We start from the raw sequence: 11,178 nt of genomic DNA on the forward strand, positions 1-11,178 counted from the left end.
TCGGGGAGATCCGGACATGGTGTCAACCCTAGGGTGCATAACCATTGGGTGCACAGAGTTGTTCACGAACCAGTAGCATGGTACAAATGCTGTAGCGTGTATAGGTATAGTACAGTTGTGAATAGATGCATGGAACGGTTGGAGCTCCGGTGCATGTAACAGTGGATGCGCGTAAATGGTGATCCCCACTTGGTAAAAGTGGGTACTGGCAACGATCTAAATCGCCGATAAGATAGGGTTATTGTTCAGCCACCACTTACGTGCTGACGACACCCAAAGCCTGAAAGGAATTCCGTTTCCGAATTCGTCACGTCAAATCAAAGTGGTGAGGCGAAGTGGGCCTCACGTGTTACATGCCAGCGCTTAACTGGTGACGATCTTTTTTTTCCTTTGATTTGGCAAGTATACGTGGTTAAAATACATTCGATAACCTGATGCGGTCACCATAGTCGTAATGGGGAGGCGTCCGTTTTACCGAAACACTCCGAAACAGGTTTATTTGGATTTAATCCACATTTATTTTATCCGGTGGATTTTTTTAGTTTATCCACACAATTTAACCCGGCTTTTTTTTATAGATTTTGTCCAGATGCGACGTCACACAGGAGACTCCCGCCTTATTTTATTGTAGTGTTGGCTGTTTACAAAAGCCCAGGTTAATTACATTAACATCTAACATTTTTAACTTGACTTTTTGAACTTTTCAGATTTAACTTTTTTCCCGTTTCTTTCTACTTCTGCCCATTCAGGGAGAGGCTTTCTTCTGCTTCCTGGAAGAATGTTAACTGAAGTACGACATCGCCCCAAGTATCCAATCGTGTGGCGTCTGCACCATTCACCCACGCGTGCATGAAACTCTACCTTTCGGAAAACAATGGAAACTCATTGAGTGTCACTGGGATAGGCAGTTTCATAAACCGAAACGACGACAGGTCACCCGAAATCAGGAAGAACAGCAAAACACATTCGTGTTTACTCTGTGTCACATTTTTTTATTGGGTGTTAGCGCCGCGAAGCAACTGTGGCTATGAGCGGCGTACACATGTGGACAGACGGAGAGAGGACAGCAGGAAGAAGTGGGTAACAGGGGGATTAGAATGCGACCTGGGCCTACTTCAGGGGAAACTGTGCCGACATTCGTCTGAACAGTCTTCGGAAAACCCGGGTAAAACCTCAGACAGCACAGCCGGTGGTAGGATTCGAAGCCACGACCTCCCAGTCTTCAGCAGGACCTTGGTAGGTTACCACCAACGAGGGGACGCCTTAGCCCACTCGGCAATGCCGCTGGTAAAGGTGTCACATTTCCAGGCTGGTCTATATATTATCCAAAAATATCGAAAAATATATCCGGGTTTTATCCCAAAAAAATCCCACTGGAGAGGATCTTTTCAAAAATATCCGGATATTTTTTTCAACCCTGCTTCGAAAGGCGTTCAGTATCCCATTCGCAAGACGGTGTTAGTGTACTAAGCGACTCTCTCACGGCCCCCGTCTTCTTGTGCTGCTGAGAGGAGTGTAGTTTCACTGTGGCCACGAATCCGCGTTGTTCCACAATGTCTACGTGGAGTAGTGCACCTAATGAGACCGTACATCCCACTTTATACGGGACAGGTCCCGCTACCCCAGGAGCCTGCTTGGCTGGAACGAATCCTAGAACGGAAAAAGAGGAGGCTAAGCAAGGGTAAACAAAGGTTGTCTACTCCAACGTACCCCTCCTTCCGCCTAATCTTTTCACTGTGTACCCAATAGAACATTGTAGCTAACAAGCCATCCATTTGCCAATACTTCGTATAGAAAGCAACGATCGCCTTCGCATGCTTCGTCGAACAAGCTGCCTCGGTGGGATGGAAACGGTCTGGATATAACGATCCCGATCAATGGTAATTAATCTAATGGTCTTTATGATGAAATGACGCGCGCTTGGCAGTCCGTCGCGATAAATAAACCACCAGGAGGTTGTCACATTAGCATATCCCGTATGTTTAAGCAGAAACAGGACTTACTGATGACGACAAAGGTCCCTAGCGCCAGCGTGAGAAGGCAGGCAGCCGCCACTCCTATCACAACCCACTTTTTGCTGTTCCTGGAAGTAGTGAAGGTCGCAGCACGAAGAATACGTCACGGAAGGACATAGCCGTATACTTACCCGCCACCTGGAAAATAAAATTTTCAACGTACTTTCCACCCAAGCTGAGCATCACGAGTAGAAAACAGAACGGAAAAACCGTAAGGATGGGAGCAGTTCTAGGACAGACCCTCGACAAAGTTTCATCTCCCGTTTTATACCCAGCCAGTGATGATTCTATCTGTTGAGCACTCCGGCGAAGTTACTGAAGAACTGAAGAAGCTGGGAAACAGCACCACGGCTTTCTACTGGTCGACTACATTTCGGGGTGCGAGGCACTGAAGCCCCCTAACACCTCCTTTAAGGCGGCGCGTCAGAGCCGGCACTTCGTCGTCAACAATCGAGGGGAATTTCGCAAGCGAGCGAAATAGTTCGCGCAGTCACCGCTTCACAACATTTTGGCGCTTGCTTGGAAATGCGGTACCGCTGATGTAGCGTCTTTTTGTGTTATTGTTGTTTTCTCTTGGCGCGCGACGGGTCAAGCGAAATCTTGTGCAAACATATGACCGCTCGTGCTCACCCATGCCAAGCCCAATACTGTAAACACGCATATCGCGCTCAGCCAGACGGAACAATTAGTGGCGCGGCTTTTGAATGCGCACAGGCTGTCCAGTTGTCTCCTGAACTTCTTCGTGGATCTGTTGCTGTTCCGTGCTGTGTTGTTGTCGGGCGAAGGGTTAGTCACCAGTCGTTTCGTGTGATTTCTTCAATGCTTGCGCATACAGGGTGTCCCAGAAAACGTGTCATTGAATTATAATAAAAAAACTACGCCACCTAGAATCATGCGGTCAACGGCATTTGTTCTTACTAGGTTTTTGCCACCTTGTAAAGTTAATGTCATGTACCCCAAGTTTAATTATGCAAATATTTGCGAACTGAACTAAGAAATTTGCCAAGGGAAGGTCACTTTTTTAGCCCACCAATATGAAGAGCGTGCCGAATTCACTTAAATTCATAATAATTGTCAGTGGTATTCACGAGCTATCCCATCGGAAAAAATAGCCGAATATCATGCTTTTCGGAGCACCGGACCATAAAGCGCGATGTCTTTTTGAGCGCAATCGCTCGCAGTCCGACGAAAGGAGGTTCCGAAGCCAGCCCACAGAGTGATAGTAGAAAAAGTAACAGTTCCTAAAATTGGGAGAGGGAAAGCATTATCCCAGCAAAAGTCGGACGAGATAAGCCATGCCTGCGTTATCTTTTTCTGCGATGCCGGGGTGGGCTGGGTTTCCAACCTCCTTTCGTCGGACTGACAAAGATTGCGCTGAAAAATTCATCGTGCGCTATTCTGTGCGACCTCCGTAGAGCATGATGTTCGGCTATTTTTTCCGATGGGATAGCTCCTGAATATCCCTGTGAATTATCATTAATTTGAGTAAATTAGACAGGCTCTTCACATTGATGGGCTAGAAAAGTTACCTTTACTGGCAAATTTCCGACTTAAGCTCGCAAAAATGTACATAATTAAACTTACGTCACACGACATTCACATGAGGAGGTGGCAAAAACCCATTAAGAACAAATGCCGTTGACCGCATGACTCTAGGTGGTGTAGTTTTTTTATTATAATTCAATGACACGTTTTCTGGGACACCCTGTATACTAAATGAAATTCCTCGTAACACAAAAAACCTAGGTTGGACACGACGCGGTTGAAGGACGTTGGTGTCGACATGTTATAGCCTACCGACATTACGCGGAAATTGCGAAACGAAGCCGCAACCTGTTTTCGTTATTTCCTGTCACCCTGGGCTTACAAATTTCAGACCACGTTGTGGTGGTGCAAAACGCTTCATTTACTTGCACAGTCAACGGAAATAAAATAAAACTGCAAAGAGGCTGCATAACGTTTCCCATGTCCTTGGACATCAGTGGAGAAGGAGGAAAAACGCAAAAGAGAAGGGGAAGAAAAGCAGGGTAGAGGAGAAAAATTTGTGTGCGTGGACCATACAGCTGTTTGGAACGTAAAGTGCGAATGGAGGTTTCCAGTTTGGTCGTGTATAATATTCGGGTCTGTTGTGCTCATCCTAGTCTTCACTAACCATGGCCCCAGACTTCGCCGAATCACAGATCAGCATGCCGTGAACTGGGTCTCTGATGTCCCATTCGTCTGGAAGTGCCCTTCAGCTCGTGGTTTTGTCAGTCTGGACCTTGGAGTGAGAGCATTTCATAACAAATTGTCATTGTAAGTGTCATCTTGCCTATCCGCGCAGGAACTTCCAGAAATCCTCTCTAGCTTTCTTTTTCGTCCTCGTCGTGGCTGCCGACATCACATGATCATCTCGATTAGCAAAAGGCAGACGGCACACTGATTACAATTCTTCTGGCCTCGCGTACTTCCCTTCTGTAATCGGGAACTTTCGCATGTTTCGAGGGCCAAGATTGCAAGCTCTGGCAGGAGGTAGTCGTTATAAATTCGCGCAAGGTACACCCCCCCCCCTTTCTCATTCCAAAAGGCGTCGTCCAGAACCTACAACGAAGGGGCAGTACTGCCGGTTGGTTACACTCAATTCCGGTACGTGACTCTGTCCTGCACGCTTGCCACCATCAGCCAGTTGGTCCTGATATTTCGCGAATGTTCCGGTCACCATACACGGCATGTTCAGCGCGGCACAGAACTGAGCATGGGCCCAATATCGCGCTCTACTAGAGAGGACTGTCAAAACGACAGTGGTGTTCACGTCCACATGATCTTGTCCGACGCTTGGTGGACGCTCAGTGGCAGCCACTCCCTTTAGTCTGTACATTTTGCACTGCAGTGTTAGTTCACTGCGCAATCCTTTTCTGCGTTCAGAAAGGACTTTCATGTCTGCAAGTGCACAACAATGGGTGATGCATTCCGAGCGCCTTGAAGCTATGGACAGATGCATTAGTAACAGACAGTCGTAACTAAAGCCCAGAATATTGACATGTAACTAAAGCCCAAAATATTCAGTCATATCTGAAATACGCACTTCGCTGCTGTGAAAGCGACGTCAAATTGCACAAACAATTGCACTGTGAATTTGTATAAAAGTCAAGCCTCGGTATAATCGTGTCCCTTCACGTCGAAGTCCTCGGTACTGCGGCAGGGAGGGAGTAGAAACAATGTTCAGTTGGTTCAGCAATGGTTGGTTCATGAGCCACCAGCCTGTGCTTAGCGACGCGGTCGCAATTCTTGGCGTCAGTGACGTCAAGAGGGAGTATCCTCACAACGCATTCTTTAGTAATTTCTTAGCCGTTTTCTGCTCAGGACACAGAAGCACAGACGACGGGTGATGCCAGCACCCACGAAGGTGCACATGAAGCGAAGGTGTCGACACAAAATTCCAGAATACGAGGCTGCACAAAATGCATACGTGCTGTGCAACATACTCGGGATGCCTACTTGGACCCAGTGTATTTTGCTCTGCAGTCTGGATTTCTGATTGGCATACTGCGGGAATGGTGAGGATCAACAAGCTCTGGCAGGAGGTAGTCGTCATAGAAACGCTGAAGGTGGACAACCATGCTGTCGTTCCAAAAGGCTTCGTCCCTGTCAATCCTCTCCCCTGAGATCTTGCTGACATCTGTCCAGACTACGAAGAGGCAGTACTGCCGGCCTGTCACGTGGAGCTGGCCCTGGACTTGGTACGAGTACGGGTGCGCCCTCTTCAGTTTCAACTTGCCTTCCACCTCAGTGCAGTACACAATCTTCTTTGAGTGAACAGCCTCAACAGGAGTCATGCCGTATGCCGACGATGGACATTTCACTTCGACAAGGCCGTCGTCCGCAATCAGGCCATCGGGGCTGGCTGCCAGAAAGCTACAGGCCTTGTCAACGAAAAGATAGAAACCGATTGACTTTTACTACCTCGTGCTTTTCCAACTCCGCAATCGCAAAGGGCTCATACCTCCTCCCGTGCCTCAGTGAAGCAGTATCAATGTCCCGGTACAAGATGTCCTTAACTGCACCCACACGACTGGTAGAGAGGCGCATCCTGCATACTCTACCAAAAAAAAAAAGACGCCGTAAGTCGCTTTCTCCTTTCTTGTTTTCACCGGAGGCTGAGCGACTGCTCTATGGTGTCTTCCTGTGATGCGGCATGCTCCTCCTCTGAGAGCTCAAGGAATTTTTTGTCGTCGATGCATGCCGTTGCGATGGACGTTGGCTCCATGTCTGGTCTTTGTTCCCCATAGTCAGCATTGCGGCGCTCGGGCTCCTTACGCAGGGCTGGAAGGCTGGCCTTCTTGGCTTTGGTGTTGAGACGGCGTTTGGCCCTTGCCTCTTCACGTGCATTACAATGTTTTTGAAGGCTCAAAGTGTACTTCTATGACTTTGTTTGACACATCTCCTTGTGCACACGATGATGCAAACCTTCACGTGAGTTCATTGATACGGCTGCGGCAAATGCGCTTGTTTGGTAAGACCGCCGCTGACAGAAGTTGATCCGCTTTCCCCCAACAAACTTCACGATAACGGAAATGAAGTGCTCGGCGGCGTTATTGTCAACATTCATCAACAAGCTGCGAGCATTGCCTGCAACACGACTTAGTGTGACCTCAGTGACTTAGTGACTCAGTGACTCAGTGTGATCTCAGTGATCTCCAGTGTGATCTCAGTGTGCAACCCTGTTCTGCACACATGAATTATTTCTATGTCCGCAAGCGTGGAATTGAACGTTTTGCAATTGAACATTTTCTTGCATTCCTGTTTTGAATACACAATTTCCAATGAAGTGAGGCCAAACGCGATCGTCCCGGCGTTAGATGGGGAATGACATGCCACGTTCATGCCCCCCCCCCTCGAGAAAATAAACATCGATGAATGAACAGCTCATGTATAGTATAGTCCGTCAGGGCCTGTGGGCAGGGCTAAGCTGCCTGTACTCCTGTGTCACTGTCAACGTCGGCCTCGTCGTCGACCTGCACGTGCAGCGGTATAGCATTTCCAGCGCTCAAAGTGTTGTGTCTTGTGACGATACCCTCCATGGGAGATAGCAGCACTGCGCCGCCTATTCAGAGACTAAAATACATGGCTGACCATGCCCGACGAAAACTGCCAGGTCAACGCCTTAACATAGATGAAATGTTTTTGCCGGTGTTCGTTCTTGACATATTTTTCTCGTAGTTAATTATTTTAGATTTGTGATTTTCACTCTAGTTATTTTGTAGCGACGGAGAAGATGTAGGCTCCGAGTCTTTCGACGCCGGCAGAAACTTTTCTGAGCCACATATCAAAAATCCAAAAACATTAAGTACTAGATATTCGTTCACTCTTTCATTCAAAAGAAACTCGGTGCAAATCGACCTGTTATTGACGGCGCTAGACGAGTTGGAAGATGTATGGGGATTCCCATAGGCGCGCGAGGGGTGATGCAAGCCTTAAAGGGTTGGAACTGCCCGCCACAATACTTAGGAAAAATATACAAGCCCTAGAACACACTCCCGAGCAAAGAGCAGACGTTACAGAGCCCAGAGTTGCATCAATACCCATTGGGAGTCGTAGGCACATGACTTCTCATGCGCTGCCTCACTGGCAACAGCCAGGACTGTGATGTCAGTCCGCTGACAGTGCCGCGTCAGTGGCGGAGTTCGCGGTTCCCACTTTCTCTGCTTCTATTACCTTCTCCACCATGAAACTTTCAATGCAGGTTCACAACGATGCCAAGAACGTTTATTTGAGATAACCTGGGATGACCTGTCGCCCAGGACTGTGATCCAGTCAGTGCCGCGTGAGTGGCGGAGTTCGCGGTTCCCATTTTCTCTGCTTCTATTACCTTCTCCACCATGAAACTTTCAATGCAGGTTCACAACGATGACAAGAACGTTTATTTGAGATAACCAGGGATGACCTGTCGCCCAGGACTGTGATCCAGTCAGTGCCGCGTGAGTGGCGGAGTTCGCGGTTCCCATTTTCTCTGCTTCTATTACCTTCTCCACCATGAAACTTTCAATGCAGGTTCACAACGATGCCAAGAACGTTTATTTGAGATAACCTGGGATGACCTGTCGCAACCCTTTTAACTACTGCAGGGGCAGACCTGGGGATAAGTCATGGGTCGGAACGAGTGCCTGCGCTCAATGCAGAACCGGCGTCTACGGAGGGGGGGGCAAGGCGGGGCGATTGCCCCACCAGACGTACGCCGAGGGGACACAAAGATGACGTCCGGATGGCTGGGAGTTAACGGTGTTTGGCGTCCCACAAACCGATGACAGTAGATCATAAAATGCACGCTGTTCTAAACCAACGTGTGTATGTAGAATTATGAAATAAAAATTTTCGTTCTCGACCCACATGCCAGCGTAGAATTCGTAGTTTTCATATTCTTCTTCATTGCGCCCTGTTGATACTAAGTCGAGAAGAGACGTGACTAGTTACGATGATGTTTATTTCCAGAATGAATAACGCTCGCGACGGATGATAGTCAGGATGTGATGTGCGAGACATGCGCTCAGTTGTTTTGTACTTATAATGATCATGATATGTCCGTTGCATTAGCAACAGACTGCGGACCGGCAGCGTCATGCTGTTGTATCTCGAGTGGGTACAGCGACCTGCTAGCGCGTCTAGTCACATGCCCAGTAGACTTTCGCACTGTATATGACCGTACCGTCCCATCTTGTCTCTTGTGTCCGGATTGAATGCGGACCAGAGGCCAGAACATCCTTGGCTTTCTTTCTTCTGAAATCACGACGTCGCCTGGCGACATAGTTTTCCCCCTATTTCGTTTCCACTGGTTGGCTGAGCGGAGCTCCATGAGGTAATGCCTCTGCCACCTTCGCCATGCTGCTTGGAGCAATGTTGCACGTTTCTGCCATGTGCGACAGATGGGTTCCGTCTCCTCTGTCGTCATCTCTGGAGGCACTATGGTAAGGCGTCTCCCTGTGATGAACTCCGCTGGTGTTAGCGGAAGAATCTCATGTGGGTCATCGTACACGTAAGAAAGCGGTCGAGAATTAATGACGGCTTCCACCTCTGCTACGATTGACACCAGGTCTTCATACGTCAATGATTTTCTGCCGATGGTTTTCTTCAATGTCTGTTTCACAGACCTTATCAATCTTTCATAGAATCCACCCCACCACGGTGCATTTGTAGGAATGAACTTCCAGCTCACGCTGTTGGTCCCAAGCCAGTCCAGCACTTGATCGTCTCGTATACGTCGCCATAATGCAGCAAGTTCCTTGTTGTATCTTTTGAAGGTGGGTGCGTTGTCGCTGTATATCACTCTACACTCTTAATTTTTTTACACCCTTTAGGGTGTAATAAGGGTGTAATCCCAAAGTACGATAACTCACTCCCTTTAGGGTGTAATATAACACCCTTTTCAACCGCCTACAACCTCAAAAAAGGGTGTAATTTGATACTTCAAAAACACCCTTTAGGGTGTAATCCAAAAGTGCTATAACTCACTCCCTTTAGGGTGTAATTTAACACCCCTGGTAATATTACACCCTTCAAAAAGGTGTTGTCAAGTAATACATGTGCTACTTGAGAGATAGATGCTATAGTTCTCACAAATGCCAGCAGCCAGAAACTGTGAATCTATGTATATGTACGCAGTCCAATAAATGAGGAGTTGAATTACTCATACATAATTCAGTATATCAAAGTGTGCCAAAGCTTAATGTGCCCTCAAGGAGCAGCGAAAGAGCGAGCAAGGAGAAGCGGCTTTTTCGCTTCACAGGTTTTCTTGAATGCTCTGAAAAAAAAAAGTCATATTCAGCTGGACATGTACTGCTGGCGACATACTGTCTGTCATTTGGGTTTCATGGTTTCGCTGCTTGCTGCGGCATGCTGCAGGCAGTGAGTAATAAACTGGCACAGCAGATTTTTTCCGACCTGCCTGCTGCTTACTACTTGCAACGACTCCTCACAGAAGCTGCAGAATGCTGTGAAAGCCCGAAACCCAAACTTCAGACAAGTACGTCCCAAATAGGTACAATGTACATTCTAAACCCATTGACGGATAGGTGCCGCCTGATCAACTGGTACATTTCACAAAAAGTGCACCAGATGACTTCAAGAGGAAGCCTGCGAAAGCTGTAGGTGCCCTGTGCCCCCTGAGACAACTGGTACGACATCGCTGCTGACGTCGGGAGCCACAGTGTACCGGCCGTAATGAAGGAATACTTGTACCAACTAATACGCGAGACACATTATGCCCTTCAAGTTCTCTAACAGAAAATGATCTCCAGGCTTCGGGGAAAAAAGAAAAAAGAAGAAGAAAATAGGGGAAAAAATCCACCAAGGACATTGAACTTGAAACACCAAATTTTATTGGCGTGCACATACCTTTAAATTTCATCCAGTACATCATCGTTGGCTGAATGGAAAGCATACACAGTTCACTAATCCCAACACACACATATGAAGCACACGTTGCATGGACACAACCCCTCCGATGCACCAGGCTGGCACTGCAAAGCTCAACCAAGGCCATCCTTAGTGACGAACACGACAGTTCCCCAAACGAAATGGCCGACGAATAATTGTCCGAGCATGTGGCACCAGACCCCTCTTGGATGTGAGAAGCAGTTGCAGTTTTGCACGCATATGCGTGACCGTTGACACAGGACACTACCTGTAAAGAAACCGAAGTGAACATCACGCTGGTATTGTTCAAACGTTAATGCTAGAATATTACAGCTTTTTGTAACTCACGTCCTTGCAGTCGATACAGTCCCACGTTCACCTGTAACGAAAGAATACAATTAGCCTCTCTTGTAATATAAATCGTCGCTTCACCGATCCACTCCTGCCGCCATTTGCAATGTGTCCATCGTCTGCAACAGAACGATTGTTAAACACAAGTAAAACGCAGGCGTCGTACGTTGCATCACAGCCAGGTTGACTTACCTTAAGCAAATATTAAACTTGTAATTAGAAAGCAAGGTTGTCGTCCTTTCAAAGGCGAGGTTGCAGCGCACATAACAGGCACGAACGCAGCGACGAATGCACTGCGGTAGAATACGCGGTGCCACGTCACTCCTCACGGGCGGAGCGCGGAACAACGTAGTACGCTCCAGCGAAGGCACACATATTCAGCCGGCACACGGATTATTCGACAAGCACACGAGTATACGGCTCA

The sequence above is a fragment of the Ornithodoros turicata genome, unplaced genomic scaffold (assembly GCF_037126465.1).
Source record: "Ornithodoros turicata isolate Travis unplaced genomic scaffold, ASM3712646v1 Chromosome68, whole genome shotgun sequence".
Lineage (NCBI taxonomy): Eukaryota > Metazoa > Arthropoda > Arachnida > Ixodida > Argasidae > Ornithodoros > Ornithodoros turicata.